The 21,007-nt window shown below is 44.8% G+C and overlaps 1 protein-coding gene across 3 annotated transcripts in view; it reads left to right on the forward strand.

The window, feature by feature from the left end:
* Positions 1-21,007, forward strand: part of CCDC178 (coiled-coil domain containing 178) — a 461,614-nt gene that overhangs the window by 140,985 nt on the left and 299,622 nt on the right. The window lies entirely within an intron of this gene.

Raw genomic sequence — 21,007 nt, forward strand, 5'->3', positions numbered from 1 at the left:
ATCTGGATGCTAACGTAAAGTGTATTTTCCAGTCTATTTGTTCCTCCTGAGATGTCTGACAGTGGCTTTCTTCTCTCTCCATTGAACACATACATGCTTGGCCAAGACGTTTGATGTTTCGGTACCTGTCAATACTGTGTGCATTGCCCCTATTTGTCAATGCATGGGTTGCTGTGGTCTCTTTCAAAGGAGGTGCTCACAAAGCTTACAAATTAGCTTTGTAAGTATTTTATTCAAAACTTTTGAGAGTTTGGTAGTGATTATCTTTCTACTAAATCTTTATAGGGGTTGAGGCTTAGCTTTCTTCTGTTATTCCCTTCAGACAATAACGTTAAAAAATAAAATGTAGTTAACTGAAGACAGGTCTATACAGCTCCCAGTCTTCAGGATCCATGGAAGCTCCCCCAAGTGATAGCTGCAGGCAGTTGAAATATTATCATTTAAAGGAAACCTCTCTTTTAATAAATACTTACATTCTCCAGAAAATAAAAATTCTAGAGCATATTTTCTTAGACCTTTTATTGGGCTGTTCCACTGTTATTCCCCCTGGAGATAAGTTGACAACTTAGTGTTACTATTCATCTAGTCAATGGAGTGTGTCCCTACAGTGTCCAATCAGTTCATTAAAACACGTAATGTCACAGTGTCCACTAATCATTAGTGCCCACTGAATGTTTAATGTTGTCACTTACCAGCAGGGCTGGTTTAAAGGAAGGACACTAGTGGTGCGTGCACTGGGGTCTCCACAATTATAGAGGAAGTAGGTGCTCCACCACATCTGCAGGTTCAGACTAATGACCCTTCTGAACCTGCACATGTCAGTAGAGGCTAAACTAAGACGCAGATAGGAGTAAACCTCTGTGATATCTGCAGTCCGCTCACTCCGAGCGCTGTACGGGGGCAAGAAATGAGAGGCACAGCACTGGCCTCAGATAATTACTTTGGCCAGTTGGTGGCGGCACTACACAGTTATGCTGCCTTCTGCACGCACTGGGGTATCCCAGGAGCTGAGCCCAACTAATCCCGGCTGCTATTAAAAAGAAGAGATGGGAGAAGGAGAGGAAGCATGCAGCTTTCCACCATTCCTCCCTACAACCAGAAGTGGATTCATGAAGGCTTCCTATGTGCTCGATATTTCATGAGTGTGTTAAGTACAGGCAGCAGATTCAGTGAAAAGAAAAAAAAGGATATACATTTACTTTCCCCCATCACTCTCCCCCCTCCTCTATCTGGTAAGCCATGATCTCCATAGCTGTACAAACACAGCCCTCTTGCCCCCTTACTTTGATTTATAACTTTCTCCTTTTTCACCATATTATCCACTGCACTTTTCCATTCCACAGAAGGAGGTTTCATAGCTTTCCATTTTTTAAGCTGGAAATAGCAGCTTTCCTATTATTGTTCTATGTTTATTTTGTAAGTTCAGGTGCCTCATCCCCCCAATATACATACAATTGGGTCTCTCTCTAATTGAAGATCATAGATTTCATTAATTAATACTATTATTTCCAACCGATATCTAAATAATTTGGGGCATCTCCATAGTAAGGGTATCAATCCTGCATGTTCTTATTTACACCTTGGGCATTCATCTGTCTCTTTTAACACCATTTTTTTTTAACAAAGCCAGCGACTGATGCAAACTTTGTAGCAAAAAACAAAACTGAGAGACCTTGTGAGAGGCACTAAAGGACACCCTAAAAGGACAGCTAACTACCGTATATCCTCCCATACTTTATCCTCTATAATTCCAACCTCACCCTCCTAACTTTACCCTTGAAAGGACTTTAATATTAGTTTGTTTTGCCTTCAGTACCAGTTTATACATGCTAGATAATGACCCCTTTGGTTTCCTGTTTCCTTGAAATCTTGACATACGGCCTTTCTATACCTGACTGTGGAGGATGATGAGCCTATCGCAATCCTAAACTGCAAGTACTTGTAAAAATCCCTCTGTGAAATCTCATATTCTCTTACTAACGTGCCAAAATCCTTTAATACATCTCCTGTAAATAAGTCTCATCGGATATTTACCCTTATGCTCCCAATTAACATATTGTTTAATTTTCTGTATTTCTCGTAAGTATACATTATTCCATATTGGTGTATAATCTAAATAACTTTTTATTCCCATTATTGTTTTAACCTCTTGCCATATTTCATTCATCAAACTCTATACAACATTCACCCTCCCTTTTCTACTAATAACCCTGTTTTCAACACCTCAAATATCGATTCTTGATTTGCCTTATCTCCCATTTTAGGCAACTCAGTCTTTATATATCATTAATCACAAAAAAATGTATGTGAGCAAATTGTGCAACCAAATAATAAACCAATTTGGAAGTGCAAATCCCCTATCTTTTCCTGGTAATTGTAATATTTCCTTTCTAATTCTCCCTGTTCTAACCTGTTATTTTATCAATTATCTTAAAAAATACTCCTTGGGTGCATTTTGAACCACAAAGGGAATCTGGGGGCGATCCTCATTTTAAGCAAGTTGATGCGTTCCATCATAGACAGTGGTAAGCTGCGCCATATTCTAGATTTTTTTCCTTAACTTACTTATCAAAGGAAGGACCTTTAATCTGACATATTCATTTACAGTCGATGTGATATAAACTCACAAATATTTAATGCTACCTTCCTTCCCAACTACTTTTACTTCAAAATTTATGCTCTGTTTACCCTCTCCCAAAGTCATGAAGAGTGACTTACCTCAGTTTAACTTTCACCCTGAAAAATACCTAAAAGTACTAATTATACTCATCACTTCCCCCGTTCCAGTGTCCAGATCTCCAAAAAAAAAAGCTAAATATCAACTGCATAAAATGCCTTTTTTTTTTCTTTTTTCAATATTACCGTACTGGAAACATTTATTCTTTTATTTTCACTTATTAAATTCACTAGTGGTTCTACAGCTAATGCGGTTCTACAGCTAATGCTAAGAACAATGGAGATAGGGGCATCCCTGCCTAGTTCCCCTAGTAAGGGAAAGGGGCATGGACGTTACCCCATCTACCGCTACCCTCGCCCTAGGATTTCTATAAATTGGAAGTCTACTCATTCTTTTATAAAATTAGAGTAGATAAATAGAAAGGCGGCACTGTGGTAAAAGAACTTCTTTATTTTTTCTAACTGGATACAATAAAAATAGGGCTGGGACTAACAATTGCCTTTACACAGGATGCGAAGTGGCGACGACCGTTTCGCGCTTACGCGCCTCTTCAGGCCACATACCTCATCGCGCAAAATGCGCACCTTTTAAGCGTCACTCCATCCAGTTGCCATAGAAACCTCTGACGCTATTATACTTATTAAAACATAATAACACAAATGACATCTAGCATCAAAACTTATACATGTTATCGGCATTATATAAATACGCTCAGATCATTCCTTTAATCTAGACCTAGAGGGCCCGTAGTTGCAGTACGGACGATCTATCTAGCCTTCTTTTGTAGGAGTAGGCGGTGTCTACCTCCCCCTTGTGGCATATTTGGAACGAGTTCAATACCTGCAAAGCTCAAGCAATTTGGATCACATCGTGGACATCGCATACGTGAGTGATCAGTCTGGGGCAACCTTTTCCTGTTCTTATAGAATTAATGTGCTCCCTGAACCTTTCGTACAGAGGTCTGATTGTTTTACCTATATAACAAGCGCCACAGCGGCATAAAATCAAATAGACCACATAATTACTTTTACATGTGATAAATTGAGTTATTTTATGGTGTATCCCTTCGAAAACGAAGATTTTTTTTCTGACAATTATATCTACAAAACGAACAATTCCCGCATTTCTAATTCCCTTTCGGTCTTTTATCTGTTAACCAATTGCTACTCCTATCCTCCCTAAAGTGACTTTTCACAAGTTTGCCCCTATGTGTGTGGCACCTCTTATACGTTACCAACGGTCTATTTTCCACATACTCTCCCAGACCCTCTTCATTTTTCTAAATATCCCAGTTATTACAGATCACCTGCTTGATGATATCCGCCATTGGTTTTTGAATGAAAACGCAAATCTACCTTTTTTTTTTTTTTTATTGGTTCTCTTCTGGCTCTTTGTCACGGCCATGGCTATGACCGTGACTCCTGAACCGCATGCGGTTGTCAGCGGTTTTCTTTGGTTGTCAATCACAGGTGAGGGCTGTGGTATTTGCCTCACCTGTGGTTGCCGCTGGCAACAGTATGTATGTGGCAGCGTGGCAGTCTGAGCTGTGCCATTGCAGCTTGCTATGTTGTGCATGCGGTTTTGTGTGATGTGTGTATGTGTGCACTTTCTTTTTATGTTATTGTGTGCACGTCCCCTTTAAGTGGTGTTTTCCCTTCCCTGTTGTTGGAAGGGTTAATCTCCTTCCTAGTGTGTGTGTGCACTGGGTGTGTCCGACTGTGGGGTGTGGCTTCTTGGCCTATAAAGCCTCACTGCTTTTGCAGGTCTGCGGGTTGCTTCAGCCATGCTTAGCTGAAAGCAGCCTCCTGTCTTTACTACCTGCCAGTAAGAGCCACCCCTGTGGTCATAACCATAATGTCTCATTAAGTTATTTCTAGTTATGTGTGATGTCCGTTTGATGTTTTACATGTGATTTTGTGCAGCTATGGATCTGGGTCCCTGTGTGGGGATGCGTTTGTGATCTGCACCCTGCTTACACAGGGATCCAGTCAGCAAGGCTGTGGCAGGTAGGTGGAACTCTTTGTTCACCTGCCATATCCATAGAGCTGTTTATGTCTCTCCTTTTCCAGCAGCTTGGCCGTTGAGACTCCTGCTCCTCCGTGTCTAGGAGGAGTGGGTTGTCTTACTCAGCTCCTAGTTTAGGGCCATCTTGAGGGCTAGCAGGGACTTCTAGGTTCCGGAGCATGAGCCCTCCTACCATCAAGGTTGGCTCATGTAGCTAGGAGTCAGGGTCAGGTTAGGGATGCCTTTAGGAGGTGACCTGCTCCCTAATCCTGTCTTCATGGCCAAGCAGCCATAACATCACCGGGCTCCACACGGCTGAGGATTTCCCCCATCCTCAGCCGTGACACTCTTCATCCTACCATTTCCCAATAGGTCATCCTGCGTATATACTTCAGCTCTTTTCATAGCTTCATCTAGAATATTTTCCGGGTACCCCCTATTCAATAATCTATCTTTTAATTCCTGGGCTTGTTCCTCATACACCTCTTTTGTGTTATTAATCCTTCTTAATCTGATAAATTGCCCATAGGGAACAGACTTCTTTACACTATGTGGATGAAAGCCATCGTGATGTAGTAACGAATTGGTGGTGGTGGGCTTGCGATACCCCCTAGTAATAAGAGCACCACTCTCCACCCTCACCAAGACGTCAAGAAACTCCAAAATCATGCCACCATAATTTGGAGTAAATCCACTCATTACGATACGATACGAATTTGTTACATTGAGCTTCAGTCCCAGACCACACCATGAAAACGTCATCCACATAGCGCAAGAAAAGCTGCACACGTAGAAAAGTGTTATTTGTGGAGAATATAAATTTATCCTCAAATGTGGCTAAATATATATTCGCAAAAGTGCATGACACCGGTGTTCCCATCGCCATTCCACCAATTTGTTTATACCATTGGCCTCCAAAGCAGAATACATTGTTAGTAAGAACAAACTCTAAAGCTTCCTCAATAAATCAGCAATAAATGCCGCTCTTATCAGTATTGCACAATACTTCCATAACAGCTCTAACACTCTCCCCCTGCGATATGCGAGTATACAGGCTTTCAACATCCAGCGACACCAAATTGAAGTCCTCCTGCCAATTGAAATCTCTCAATGCCAGGAGAAATTCATTGGTGTCGTTAAGGTTATGTGAGTTTTTTTTTAAGAAGTGGTCTCAAGAGCCAATCAATATATTTAGATAGAGGTTCAGTCACTGACACAATCCCCGCCACAATAGGGTGGCCCGGGGCTATGAAAAGAGCTGAAGTATATATGCAGGACGACCTATTGGGAAATGGTAGGATGAAGAACCAGAAGAGAACCAATAAAAAAAAAAAAAAGGTAGATTTGCGTTTTCATAAAAATTCAGCCCCATGTCTGATATCATCAAGCAGGTGATCTGTAATAACTGAGATATTTTAAAAAAATTAAGAGGGTCTGGCAGAGTATGTGGAAAATATAACGTATAAGAGGTGCCACACACTTGGGGAAAAACTTGTGAGAAGTCGCTATACTGTAGGGAGGATAGGAGTAGCAATTGGTTAAAAGATAAAAGACCGATAGGAAATTACAAATGCGGGAATTGTTCGTTTGGTAGAAATAATTGTCAGAAAAGATTCTTAGTTTTCGAAGGGATACACCATAAAATAACTCAATTTATCACATGTAAAAGTAATTATGTGGTCTATTTGATTTTATGCCACTGTGGCGCTTTTGATATAGGTAAAACAATCAGACCTCTGTACGAAAGGTTCAGGGAGCATATTAATTCTATAAGAACAGGAAAAGGTTGCCCCAGACTGATCACTCACGTATGCGATGTCCACGGAGGTGATCCAAATTGCTTGATTGAGCGTATTTATATAATGCCGATAACATGTATACGTTTTGATGCTAGATGTCATTTGTGTTATTTTGTTTTAATAAGTATAATAGCGTCAGAGGTTGCTATGGTAACTGGATGGAGTGACGCTTAAAAGGTGCATGTTTTGCGCGATGAGGTATGTGGCCTGAAGAGGCGCGTAAGCGCGAAACGGCAGTCGGCACTTCGCATCCTGTGTAAAGGCAATTGTCCGTCCCAGCCCTATTTTTATTTTATCTAGTTGGAAGAAATAAAGAAGTTCTTTTACCACAGTGGTGAGTGCCGCCTTTCTATTTATCTACTCGTATTTTATGGACTGTTGGTGTTTTTAAGGCTGAGCACCACAATCACTGTCAATATAGACAGGTACTTGTGGGGATCCACCAGTTACCTGAATACATAAGCAGTGCCGCCCCTTCATTCTATCCTACTATACTCACTACTCATTCTATTAGCCTCCCACAGAGTCTCCAACAGTTCCGGCCACAACACCTTCCTAAACTCCTTATATAGCTCAAAGGGCAACCCATCACTCCCAGGAGCTTTCCTATCTATTAGTACACATAGTGCATTTTCCAACTCTTCTATCTCAATATAACTAGCTAACAACTCTCTCACCACTTGTCCCTTCTCCCCCATAAAGCCCCGGGCAGGCTGTGTTTTCTAATGCTTCTGTCCGCTTCCCCAGAAATTGGACCCTTTATGCCCCCCTTTATGGACTGACTGACCACTGCATTTACAATAGACTATGAACTGACTGACTGATCTATGGACGGACTGCAGAGTTTACACTAGACTATGACTGACTGACCACAGCATTTACACTAGACTATAAATTGACTGCAGAATTTACACTAGACTATGGACTGGCCATCAGGTTGACTTTAGAGGAATGTAGCAGCAGCAGAGAATCAAGCAGTTATGTGGCGCCTCCACCCAGGGCCGCACCGCCAATTAGGCGAGGTGAGGCGATTGCCTAAGGTGGCGTGGCCCTGGAGATGAGTGAAGGTGGCGGCTGGGGCGAGGGATATGAGCGCTTCCATTGTGGAAAAGCTCATCTCTTTATATTCAACTGTCGATACAGTTGGATTCTGCAGTGGGGCATGGGAGCGACATCTCCCTGCCCTGCTGTTCCCTCTGACAGGCTTCAGGCCTAATGCCTATAGCCTATCACAGGCTGGAGCAGGCGGCATTAAGATGTCATCATCATTGTGCCGCCTGAGCCGGGCAGCGCATGGCTTGGAACCGTATTGCTGACAGTCGCATGGAGGCAGGCTCGGACTGGCCCACCGGGGAGCCGGTGAAATCCCCGGTGGGCCCCTTGCTTGCAAGCTAATATTTATAATCAGGCAGCCTGGGGGTGCAGACAGAGATGTGTCCGACTCCTGAGGGGGCGCCAGGGCGGGTGACAGTCCTCCCTCTGCATGGACTCCAGACTCGCAAGGCAGATCAGGGCACAGACGGTGATCAGCTGTTTTGAACTACAGGACAGCTCAGCGCTTGCTGGATAGACTGTGGGCAGCACTGCTGCCAGCCCTGTGGTCCCGCACACAGCAGCCTAGAAGAAAGCTCCTCCTCCCAGCCTGTTCCCGGTCAGAGGAGCCGACACTGCTGTAAGAATTACTACTAGTTAGAGCCTCCCTTCCACCTCCCATCTCTTATTCCTTGGCTAGCTGTGGTGCCTGTTAACCCTTACCCTCTTACCCAGCAGCCAGACATTCCCAGGGCTGGTGTAAATGATGCAGCTGTGTAGTCAGGGCCGAGGTCGGGGGGGGGGGGGGGTTGTCAGGCCATGCAGTGCTTACAGCTACAGTACAGGGGGCTCAGTCCTGCCTTGTACCCACCGCTCTAGCTGCAGGACTCCCCTTCCACTGCATGATGGAGCCCCAGGAATCCTGCATCAAAGTAAGTGCATATGTGTAGTATATTCACAAGTGCCACTGCCTGTCGCTGTAATAAACAGTGCAGCACTCACTACAGGGCCAGCAATGGGCATCAATGTGCAGCAAGTGGAGACATGATTTCTGAGATTATCTCACTGCTTGTCTTCTTGTATGGCTGGGGCAGCACATTGGGGCCCATCTTCTTCAACTGTGGGCCCCACCTCTTGACCTGTAAGTGTGTGCACTGATGACGCTGCGCACAGGAGCAGCCCTGCCGCCCACCCATATTCTGAGTGATTGTAGAGCGCAGCAGCAGGATTGTGATGACCAGACAGACACAGGAAGAGCCAAAGAAGAGAAGCACAAGGAGATGTTTCAAATAAAGCAAGCTGAGAAGTATGCCCAGGCCAGTCTCCTTCCAGCCTAAGGCCTCTTGCACACGACCGCGTGCTTCCCGTGGCCATATTGTGGACCGCAAACAGCGGGTCCGCAATACACGGGCACCAGTCCGTGTGCATTCCGCATCATGGATGCGGACCCATTCACTTCAATGGGTCCGCAATCACAGTGATGCAGAACGGAACCCTACGGAAGCACTACGGAGCACTTTTTGCAGAACGGACGGATGCGGACCCATTCAAATTAAATCGGTCCGGATCCGTCCTGGCCGCTGCACAAACTTTGTTCGTGCATTGGGGACTGCAAATTGCGGTCCCCAATGCATGGAATGGAACACATACGTTTGTGTGCAAGAGGCCTAATAGGTATTTAATGCTCTAAAAAAAAAAAAAGTCTGCATTTTTACTCAACTCCTCTCTGGAAACTACATTTCCCAGCACACCCTGTCAGTTTCAGACCTTCAGGACCTTCTGGGAGTTGTAGTTTTCTTACTACAAAATGCTGTACTCTTAGGGCCCGTACCCTGTACACATGACAAATTTTGATGCTCTCAAAATCCGCAATGTACTGTATACCGCAACAGAAACTGACGCAGTTTCTGTTCACTTTAGATGCTATGGATCCTCTTGTGTCTTAGCTCCTTGAAATACAGCCAAGCAGCAAGTGGACACCATGCAGACCTTCGCACTGCAAACTGCACTGCTGCCTCCCATTGAAAACAATGGGAAGCAGACACCACATTGCCACTGGACAGGGTTGCTAATCGTCCAGAATTTTCTGGACAGTCAGTAAAAATAGATGTTTTTTTTTCCTGTGTCTATGAAAAAAAATAGATTTTTTTTTTTAAGGCTTGTGGTACTTGACTAGATTATTTTGGTGATAATTATCATCACCTTACCGCTCACAGTAAATGCTGGTGATGAGGTTTATCAATATATTATCAATATATTACGGTATATACATGTATGACAACTGAAAGTCTATACAGTATGCAAAAAAATGAAAGGGGTTCTCCAGGCATCCTGAGAAATACACGCATTCTGTGGACCTGTGGAAGAAATTTGGTTTCATTACTACTCACCTGTCCTTTGCTCTGTCAATACTCGATCAAAACTAATAGCCCAAACAAAATACACATAGAGTATGATATGAAATATCTCAAAATGTATTTATTGAAACATGATCACATAAAATGTATAAATATTAAAGGTGAAAAACAGTACGGGGATCAGTTGGAATAGTCTATAACAAATTTTGATATATTTTATATCATACTCTATGTGTATTTTGTTTGGGCTATTAGTTTTGATCGAGTATTGACAGAGCAAAGGACAGGTGAGTAGTAATGAAACCAAATTTCTTCCACAGGTCCACAGAATGCGTGTATTTCTCAGGATGCCTGGAGAACCCCTTTAAAAATTGGTCTGAATTTTACCTCACTACCATAGACCGGTTGTGATGGGCATTCTCTCGGCTGCAAGGAAGCTTATCGCGACCTCCTGGAAGATGCCCATTACTCCTCAGGTATCTGATGTGATCTCACTAGTTAACCAGTATATGCAACATGAATATATATATGCAGACTCTCACTCGGAACGCCTAAGGGCTCACAAAAGGTGGGAATTGTGGAACTCTTGCCCGTTCGCAGTTAAGATTCATTCTATAGCTCTGTAGTGACTGATGAGGTGGTATACATACATGGCGGGAGAGAGCGGTGGACGGAGGACGGCGGATGGATAAAGGTGTAAGGTAAACACATATGGGGGCACGCTAAAGTATAGAATAAATTATATCTTAGAAATGGATCACAAGTTCTGGATTCAATTTATTACTTTTGTTCTTGGAATGACTATGTTACAATCTGTTGTATATGTCACCATTATGCTTTGCATATATTATGTAGCATCACAATATGAATGCCAAAGTTGTACTATGCAAATCTTAACATTGTTCTGGCTTATGCAAGTGACATATTTACTGTCTGATTTTCTTATGCTGAAAAATCAATAAAACTTGAAAGTAAAAAAAAAAAAAATTGGTCTGAATTAGGGATGAGCGAATTGACTTCGGATGAAACATCTGAAGTCGATTCGCATAAAACTTTGTTCTAATACTGTACGGAGCAGGAGCCCAGTACAGTATTAGAATGTATTGGCTCCAATGAGCCGAAGATGTTGCTTTTGGAAGTCTCATGTAATAACTTCAGAAATTAATTTGTACTGTAAAAAAACATTTCCTGTTCGGTTTCAAAGTACCACTCATCGGAGCCAATACATTCTAATACTGTACGAAGCTCCTGCTCCGTACAGTATTAGAACGAAACACAGGCACAAGTAAAACACAAAGATCAAAAAGAAATTCCATTCCATCCAAAAAATAAAAAGGTTATAAAAATCAAACTGTATTTTATATATATCATGGTAACATGGTGCTAATGAGAGCTACACACTGTACATTACACTGGACAGTGCATGGCATAAAAAAGCTAAGAAAAGCGATGGATTTAATTTCTTTCCCATTCCTTTGTAAAAAAAAAAAAAAAAGAATGACGTTCAATTCACACAATAATGGAAAACGACCGCCATTTTCAGTACCATTGCAGACTATAGGGGCTATTCACTTGGTTGTTTTTTTTAGCTGCCATCAAAAAATAGGACATGTCCTATTTTTTGTACATTTAGATATTTTGATAGCCAGACAGACCCCTTTGAAATCAATGGGCCAATTTTTAACTGCCGTTTTGACAGAAGTGTGCAAGTACATGAGTGAGTGGCACAGAAGGCAGGGAGTTAAAAAAAAGGGTCATATTTATTAAGACCGGTGTTTTAGACACTGCTCTTAGGCCCCTTTCACACGAGCGAGAATTCCGCGCGGGTGCAATGCGTGATGCGAACACATTGCGCCTGCACGGAATCCGAACCCATTCATTTAAATGGGTCTGTGCACATGAGCGGTGGTTTTCACGCATCACTTTTGCGTTGTGTGAAAATTGCAGCATGTTCTATATTCTGCAATTTTCACGCAGCGCTTGCCTCATAGAAGTGAATGGGGCTGCGTGAAAATTGCATCACATCCGCAAGCAAGTGCGGATTCGATGAGATTTTCACGGATGGTTGCTAAGAGATGTTGTCTGTAAACATTCCGTTTTTTATCACACGTGCGCAAAAAAGCAGTAAATCACATTGCACTGCGCGATAAAAAGTGAAGAACTAAATGCGATCGCAAACAAAACTGAATGGTTTTGTTTGCAAAATCACACAGTTTTCACTGAACGCATCCACAACGCATTCTGTTCTGCACGCTGTGTTGTGTGATAAAGTGCACATGTTCATGCACGTGAGGCCGAAAAATATACATGTAATGCGTATTTGTTTACAGTAGTGTTAGGGTGGGCCCCCAAAATTAATTCCACTGGTGGGCCCTAGGCACCCCAGTCCGACACTGCATGGAGGTATGTATATGTGTCTATTATTCATTTGACACCATGCTGTTGGCCAATATGGGGAAGAGGGGAGAGGAACACTATGGGAGCATGAAATACTGGCACACATTATGGGGAGCACTGTGGGGAAGAGGGGAGAGCAGCACAATGGGAGCTTCTGCTAGGAGCACTATATAGGGGCATTATATACTGGCACACATTATGGGGGGCACTATGAGGGAGGGGGAGAGGAGCACTATGGGGGCATCTACTGGAGGCATAATATATATTGGCACACATGGGGCATTTACTGGGGGCACTATGTAGAGGTATTTTAAGCAAGGATATTTTTTGTACTGGCACACATTATGGGGGCATTTTTTGTACTAGCACACAAAGGGGCATTTGTTGCACTGGCACACATTATAAGGGCCATTTTTTTTTGCTGGCGCACATTATTAGTGGGCATTTTTTTGTACTGGCACATATTATAAGGGGTATGTTTGTACTAGCGCACATTAGAAGGAGAACATTATTATTGTTGGAGGCACTGTAGGGGCGCAATTACTACTAAGTGCACTCTGGCAGAGAATTATTACTATTAGTGGGACTTTGGGGAGCACTATTACTATGGGGGGCACCCTGGCACAGTATCAGCTTTATTTTGTTTACAGTTTTAGTGTCAGGGACACTATTTGCTGGTGCAGTTATTTTTATGGCACTGCATGCCAATAATTATTGAGGGGGCACTATCTGCATGGTGCTAGTATTTTCAAAGGGACTGTTTCTGCAGTATAGTATTAGGGGGCACAGTATTGGGGTGGCAGAATGGGGTGTTCAGAAGGTGGAAGGATGATGGAAAAGTAGGAAACTAAGATTTCTGTTGGTCAAACTCTGCAGAGACGAGACACGAATGAAAGAAATCATCATAGCGATATGGTGTGAAAGAGAAGCTAAGAAAAGGAAAGAGACTATCTACATCAGAGGAGATGTCACTGGATGTAAGAGGTATGTGGTGCTGTATTACCCTATATGTTTTGTAGTTCTGTATGTATAGCGCTGCACGTCACCCTGCTGATTCAAGCATAGGGAGAGGTTGCAGCTGCGACGTTAGGGCGAGATTAGGCAGATTAACTCCTCCAAAAGACTTCATTCTGTGATCGATCTGCAGCTGTGGATCATTGAAGTGCTATATTGACTTGCTCACTTTTTTGAGGCTGCCCAGAGCGTTTTTAGATCACTTTTTTTCTGGGGTGATCGGCGGCCATTTTGTGACTTGTGGTGCGCCAGCACAAGCTATCACCAAGTGTATTTAACCATCGATAGTGTGGTTATTTTGTGCTATATCCTACATCAGCTGCAGGCTGAGCCTGTGTCACCGAAGTGCATTTAACCATCAACAGTCTGGTTATTTTTTGGCCATATACTACATCAGCTGCAGGCTGAGCCTGTGTCACCGAAGTGCATTTAACCATCAACAGTGCTGGTTATTTTTTGGCCATATACTACATCTGGTGCAGGCTGAGCCTGTGTCACCCAAGTGCATTTAACCATCAATAGTGTGGTTATTTTTTGGCCATATACTACATCAGGGGCAAGTTGAGCCTGTCACCCAGCGCCTAAAAAATAGACCTGACATTTCTATTCAACCAAATCTGTACTGTTTTAGCTGGTCAAGTTATTTGTAGTGACCGTAAAAGCACTTTTTTGTTCTGGGTTGAAAAACTATTCCCAAATTTGCCATTCTCAAAATAACTAGTTTCTGGTATTTGAGGCCTACTTGAAATCTATCCCAAAAAGGATATCTTACATTGAAGGTACTGATAGTGTCATTCAGAAAAACCTAAGACACACGCTAGCGTGCAGATAGAAGTCTGATTCTGTGATTAAACCTATACCTGTCACACAGCGCAAAAAAAAACAGGCCTCACATCTCTATTCAACCAAATCTGTACTGTTTTAGCTGGTCAAGTTATTTGTAGTGACCGTAAAAGCAGACTTTTTGTTCTGGGTTGAAAAAGCATTCCCAAATTTGCCATTCTCAAAATAACTAGTTTCTGGTATTTGAGGCCTACTTGAAATCTATCCCAAAAAGGAAATCTTACATTGAAGGTACTTGATAGTGTCATTCAGAAAAACCTAAGACACACGCTAGCGTGCAGATAGAAGTCTGATTCTGTGATTAAACCTATACCTGTCACACAGCGCAAAAAAAACAGGCCTCACATCTCTATTCAACCAAATCTGTACTGTTTTAGCTGGTCAAGTTATTTGTAGTGACCGTAAAAGCAGACTTTTTGTTCTGGGTTGAAAAAGCATTCCCAAATTTGCCATTCTCAAAATAACTAGTTTCTGGTATTTGAGGCCTACTTGAAATCTATCCCAAAAAGAAAATCTTACATTGAAGGTATTGATAGTGTCATTCAGAAAAACCTAAGACACACGCTAGCGTGCTGATAGAAGTGTCTGATTCTGTGATTAAACCTATAACTGTCACACAGCGCAAAAAAAAACAGGTCTCACATCTCTATTCAACCAAATCTGCACTGTTTTAGCTGGTCAAGTTATTTGTAGTGACCGTAAAAGCAGACTTTTTGTTCTGGGTTGAAAAAGCATTCCCAAATTTGCCATTCTCAAAATAACTAGTTTCTGGTATTTGAGGCCTACTTGAAATCTATCCCAAAAAGAAATCTTACATTGAAGGTACTGATAGTGTCATTCAGAAAAACCTAAGACACACGCTAGCGTGCTGATAGAAGTCTATTCTGTGATTAAACCTATACCTGTCACACAGCGCAAAAAAAAAACAGGTCTCACATCTCTATTCAACCAAATCTGCACTGTTTTAGCTGGTCAAGTTATTTGTAGTGACCGTAAAAGCAGACTTTTTGTTCTGGGTTGAAAAAGCATTCCCAAATTTGCCATTCTCAAAATTGTGGTGAACGGGAACAATGAGGAAAACATCTAATAAGGGACGCGGACGCGGACGTGGACATGGTCGTGGTGGTGTTAGTGGACCCTCTGGTGCTGGGAGAGGACGTGGCCGTTCTGCCACAGCCACACGTCCTAGTGAACCAACTACCTCAGGTCCCAGTAGCCAGCAGAATTTACAGCGATATTTGGTGGGGCCCAATGCCGTTCTAAGGATGGTAAGGCCTGAGCAGGTACAGGCATTAGTCAATTGGGTGGCCGACAGTGGATCCAGCACGTTCACATTATCTCCCACCCAGTCTTCTGCAGAAAGCGCACAGATGGCGCATGAAAACCAAGCCCATCGGTCTGTCACATCACCCCCATGCATATCAGGGAAACTGTCTGAGCCTCAAGTTATGCAGCAGTCTCTTATGCTGTTTGAAGACTCTGCTGCCAGGGTTTCCCAAGGGCATCCACCTAGCCCTTCCCCAGGGGTGGAAGAGATAGAATGCACTAACGCACAACCACTTATTTTTCCTGATGATGAGGACATGGGAATACCACCTCAGCACGTCTCTGATGATGACGAAACACAGGTGCCAACTGCTGCGTCTTTCTGCAGTGTGCAGACTGAACAGGAGGTCAGGGATCAAGACTGGGTGGAAGACGATGCAGGGGACGATGAGGTCCTAGACCCCACATGGAATGAAGGTCGTGCCACTGACTTTCACAGTTCGGAGGAAGAGGCAGTGGTGAGACCGAGCCAACAGCGTAGCAAAAGAGGGAGCAGTGGGCAAAATCAGAACACCCGCCGCCAAGAGACTCCGCCTGCTACTGACCGCCGCCATCTGGGACCGAGCACCCCAAAGGCAGCTTCAAGGAGTTCCCTGGCATGGCACTTCTTCAAACAATGTGCTGACGACAAGACCCGAGTGGTTTGCACGCTGTGCCATCAGAGCCTGAAGCGAGGCATTAACGTTCTGAACCTTAGCACAACCTGCATGACCAGGCACCTGCATGCAAAGCATGAACTGCAGTGGAGTAAACACCTTAAAAACAAGGAAGTCACTCAGGCTCCCCCTGCTACCTCTTCTGCTGCTGCCGCCTCGGCCTCTTCTGCTGCTGCCGCCGCCTCGGCCTCTTCTGCTGCTGCTGCCGCCGCCTCGGCCTCTTCCTCGCCTCTGGAGGAACGTTGGCACCTGCCGCCCAGCAAACATGGGATGTACCACCAACACCACCACCTGCGTCACCAAGCATCTCAACCATGTCACACGGCAGCGTTCAGCTCTCCATCTCACAAACATTTGAGAGAAAGCGTAAATTCCCACCTAGCCACCCTCGATCCCTGGCCCTGAATGCCAGCATTTCTAAACTACTGGCCTATGAAATGCTGTCATTTAGGCTGGTGGACACACACAGCTTCAAACAGCTCATGTCACTTGCTGTCCCACAGTATGTTGTTCCCAGCCGCCACTACTTCTCCAAGAGAGCCGTGCCTTCCCTGCACAAACAAGTGTCCGATAAAATCAAGTGTGCACTGCGCAACGCCATCTGTGGCAAGGTCCACCTAACCACAGATACGTGGACCAGTAAGCACGGCCAGGGACGCTATATCTCCCTAACTGCACACTGGGTAAATGTAGTGGCGGCTGGGCCCCAGGCGGAGAGCTGTTTGGCGCACGTCCTTCCGCCGCCAAGGATCGCAGGGCAACATTCTTTGCCTCCTGTCTCCTCCTCCTCCTACTCAGCTTCCTCCTCCTCTTCTTCCACCTGCTCATCCAGTCAGCCACACACCTTCACCACCAACTTCAGCACAGCCCGGGGTAAACGTCAGCAGGCCATTCTGAAACTCATATGTTTGGGGGACAGGCCCCACACCGCACAGGAGTTGTGGCGGGGTATAGAACAACAGACCGACGAGTGGTTGCTGCCGGTGAGCCTCAAGCCCGGCCTGGTGGTGTGCGATAATGGGCGAAATCTCGTTGCAGCTCTGGGACTAGCCGGTTTGACGCACATCCCTTGCCTGGCGCATGTGCTGAATTTGGTGGTGCAGAAGTTCATTCGCAACTACCCCGACATGTCAGAGCTGCTGCATAAAGTGCGGGCCGTCTGTTCGCGCTTCCGGCGTTCACACCCTGCCGCTGCTCGCCTGTCTGCGCTACAGCGTAACTTCGGCCTTCCCGCTCACCGCCTCATATGCGACGTGCCCACCAGGTGGAACTCCACCTTGCATATGCTGGACAGACTGTGCGAGCAGCAGCAGGCCATAGTGGAGTTTCAGCTGCAGCACGCACGGGTCAGTCGCACTGCGGATCAGACCCACTTCACCACCAATGACTGGGCCTCCATGCGAGACCTGTGTGCCCTGTTGCGCTGTTTCGAGTACTCCACCAACATGGCCAGTGGCGATGACGCCGTTATCAGCGTTACAATACCACTTCTATGTCTCCTTGAGAAAACACTTAGGGCGATGATGGAAGAGGAGGTGGCCCAGGAGGAAGAGGAGGAAGAGGGGTCATTTTTAGCACTTTCAGGCCAGTCTCTTCGAAGTGACTCAGAGGGAGGTTTTTTGCAACACCAGAGGCCAGGTACAAATGTGGCCAGACAGGGCCCACTACTGGAGGACGAGGAGGACGAGGATGAGGAGGAGGTGGAGGAGGATGAGGATGAAGCATGTTCACAGCGGGGTGGCACCCAAAGCAGCTCGGGCCCATCACTGGTGCGTGGCTGGGGGGAAACACAGGACGATGACGATACGCCTCCCACAGAGGACAGCTTGTCCTTACCTCTGGGCAGCCTGGCACACATGAGCGACTACATGCTGCAGTGCCTGCGCAACGACAGCAGAGTTGCCCACATTTTAACGTGTGCGGACTACTGGGTTGCCACCCTGCTGGATCCCCGGTACAAAGACAATGTGCCCACCTTACTTCCTACACTGGAGCGTGATAGGAAGATGCGCGAGTACAAGCGCACGTTGGTAGACGCGCTACTGAGAGCATTCCCAAATGTCACAGGGGAACCAGTGGAAGCCCAAGGCGAAGGCAGAGGAGGAGCAAGAGGTCGCCAACGCAGCTGTGTCACGGCCAGCTCCTCTGAGGGCAGGGTTAGCATGGCAGAGATGTGGAAAAGTTTTGTCACCACGCCACAGCTAACTGCACCACCACCTGATACGGAACGTGTTAGCAGGAGGCAACATTTCACTAACATGGTGGAACAGTACCTGTGCACACCCCTCCACGTACTGACTGATGGTTCGGCCCCATTCAACTTCTGGGTCTCCAAATTGTCCACGTGGCCAGAGCTAGCCTTTTATGCCTTGGAGGTGCTGGCCTGCCCGGCGGCCAGCGTTTTGTCTGAACGTGTATTCAGCACGGCAGGGGGCGTCATTACAGACAAACGCAGCCGCCTGTCTACAGCCAATGTGGACAAGCTGACGTTCATAAAAATGAACCAGGCATGGATCCCACAGGACCTGTCCATCCCTTGTGCAGATTAGATATTAACTACCTCCCCTTAACAATATATTATTCTACTCCAGGGCACTTCCTCATTCAATACTATTTTTAATTTCATTTTACCATTATATTGCGGGGCAACCCAAAGTTGAATGAACCTCTCCTCTGTCTGGGTGCCGGGGCCTAAATGTGTGACAGTGGCCTGTTCCAGTGGTGGGTGACGTGAAGCCTGATTCTCTGCTATGACATGAAGACAGATTCTGTGCTGACATAAGGCCAGATTCTCTGTTACGGGACCTCTCTCCTCTGCCTGGGTGCCTGGGCCTAAATGTGTGACAGTGGCCTGTTCCAGTGGTGGGTGACGTGAAGCCTGATTCTCTGCTATGACATGAAGACAGATTCTGCGCTGACATAAGGCCAGATTCTCTGTTACGGGACCTCTCTCCTCTGTCCTGGGTGCCGGGGCCTAAATGTGTGACAGTGGCCTGTTCCAGTGGTGGGTGACGTGAAGCCTGATTCTCTGCTATGACATGAAGACTGATTCTGCGCTGACATAAGGCCAGATTCTCTGTTACGGGACCTCTCTCCTCTGTCTGGGTGCCTGGGCCTAAATGTGTGACAGTGGCCTGTTCCAGTGGTGGGTGACGTGAAGCCTGATTCTCTGCTATGACATGAAGACAGATTCTGTGCTGACATAAGGCCAGATTCTCTGTTACGGGACCTCTCTCCTCTGCTGGGTGCCTGGGCCTAAATGTGTGACAGTGGCCTGTTCCAGTGGTGGGTGACGTGAAGCTTGATTCTCTGCTATGACATGAAGACAGATTCTGCGCTGACATAAGGCCAGATTCTCTGTTACGGGACCGCTCTCCTCTGTCTGGGTGCTGGGCCTAAATGTGTGACAGTGGCCTGTTCCAGTGGTGGGTGACGTGAAGCCTGATTCTCTGCTATGACATGAAGACTGATTCTGCGCTGACATGAAGCCAGATTCTCTGCTATGGCATGAAGAGACTGATTCTCTGCTGACATGAAGCCAGATTCTTTGCTATGGCATGAAGAGACTGATTCTCTGCTGACGTGAAGCCAGATTCTCTGCTATGGGACCTCTGTCCAATTGATATTGGTTCATTTTTATTTTTTTAATTTTAATTTTAATTCATTTCCCTATCCACGTTTGTTTGCAGGGTGTTAGGAGGGAAGAGGTTAGGTTGAAAATTTGGCATGGGGAATGGGGGGGGCATTTCAGTTTTTGCCTCAGGCAGCAGAAAGGCTAGGTGCACCCCTGCCCCCACAAGATTTTTGTTTGCCCAGGGGCCTCCACCAAGTTTAAGCTGGCTCCTGTTTACCAGACAACAGCATTTATCTGCTCAGCATCGGTAGTAATCAAATGTGTATGAAATGTATTTTCTTAAAAAAGTACTTCTTGCTAATAGCAATTTGTATTCAAATAGCAGCAAGACTTAGCTCATTAAATAGCTTCATAAAGATACAATTCATTAATTGATTTTGTAGAATAGTTGTAGATCTGCCTAGAAGCTAGTAATCCTTGCATGCATGTGAGTTTGCATCCATATTCTGTAGATAGAATGATATATTCTATGATTTGCTTTTCTGTACCAGTATATGTGTTTGGTCTGATAATACAATTATCAGAATGCAAAATGATAACACGTTAAAGTCATGTACATGTATAAAAGGAGTTATCCAGGATCATGTAAATATTGCTTAAGTATTCAAAGTGTTAGATATTCTCACACTTTACTGCATCAATTTTTTTTAATTGTTCATTATATGCAAAAGTAAACAATTTTCGGAATAGTCTTTATTAAATGTACCCTACCATTTTGTTGTTGTAGAGTGTGAGCAGTTCCTTTACACTGCTGGCTTTCCTGCTGCTTCTGATCAGACAGCGTGGGCGCGCGGGCGCGCGGGGGGGGGGGGGGGATCAGGGGTATCATCTACATAAACAGGAAGGGCAAATTGTACAGGCTAAACTGTATCAAAGTGTATAGAAGAAGGTACAGAGGTTGGAGTAATAAAACAGGCAGTGTAGAGAGGAGAGAATCCAACCCTTACCAAGGAGAAATCACATATCCCTCTCCACTGATGTTAGATAATACAAAGAAGAAAAGATCCTCATAAACTGGGGAAAGGCAGATACTGTAGATGTGCTGATACTTGAGAACTAATGAAGACAGCCACATCCTAGACACATAGACCACACATCATATATGTTAAAAGAAACACAAACTGAAATCTTACAGTTTTCACATTAGTCCTTGAGCACTTACAGTAGACTAACCTTTCCTGTTCAGTAGAGACCATCTTTCAACATTTTATTGGGAACATGGCAAGAGTCATCTCATTATCATAATAGATAACACAAGATAACACTAT

The sequence above is a fragment of the Bufo bufo genome, chromosome 5 (genome assembly GCF_905171765.1).
Source record: "Bufo bufo chromosome 5, aBufBuf1.1, whole genome shotgun sequence".
Lineage (NCBI taxonomy): Eukaryota > Metazoa > Chordata > Amphibia > Anura > Bufonidae > Bufo > Bufo bufo.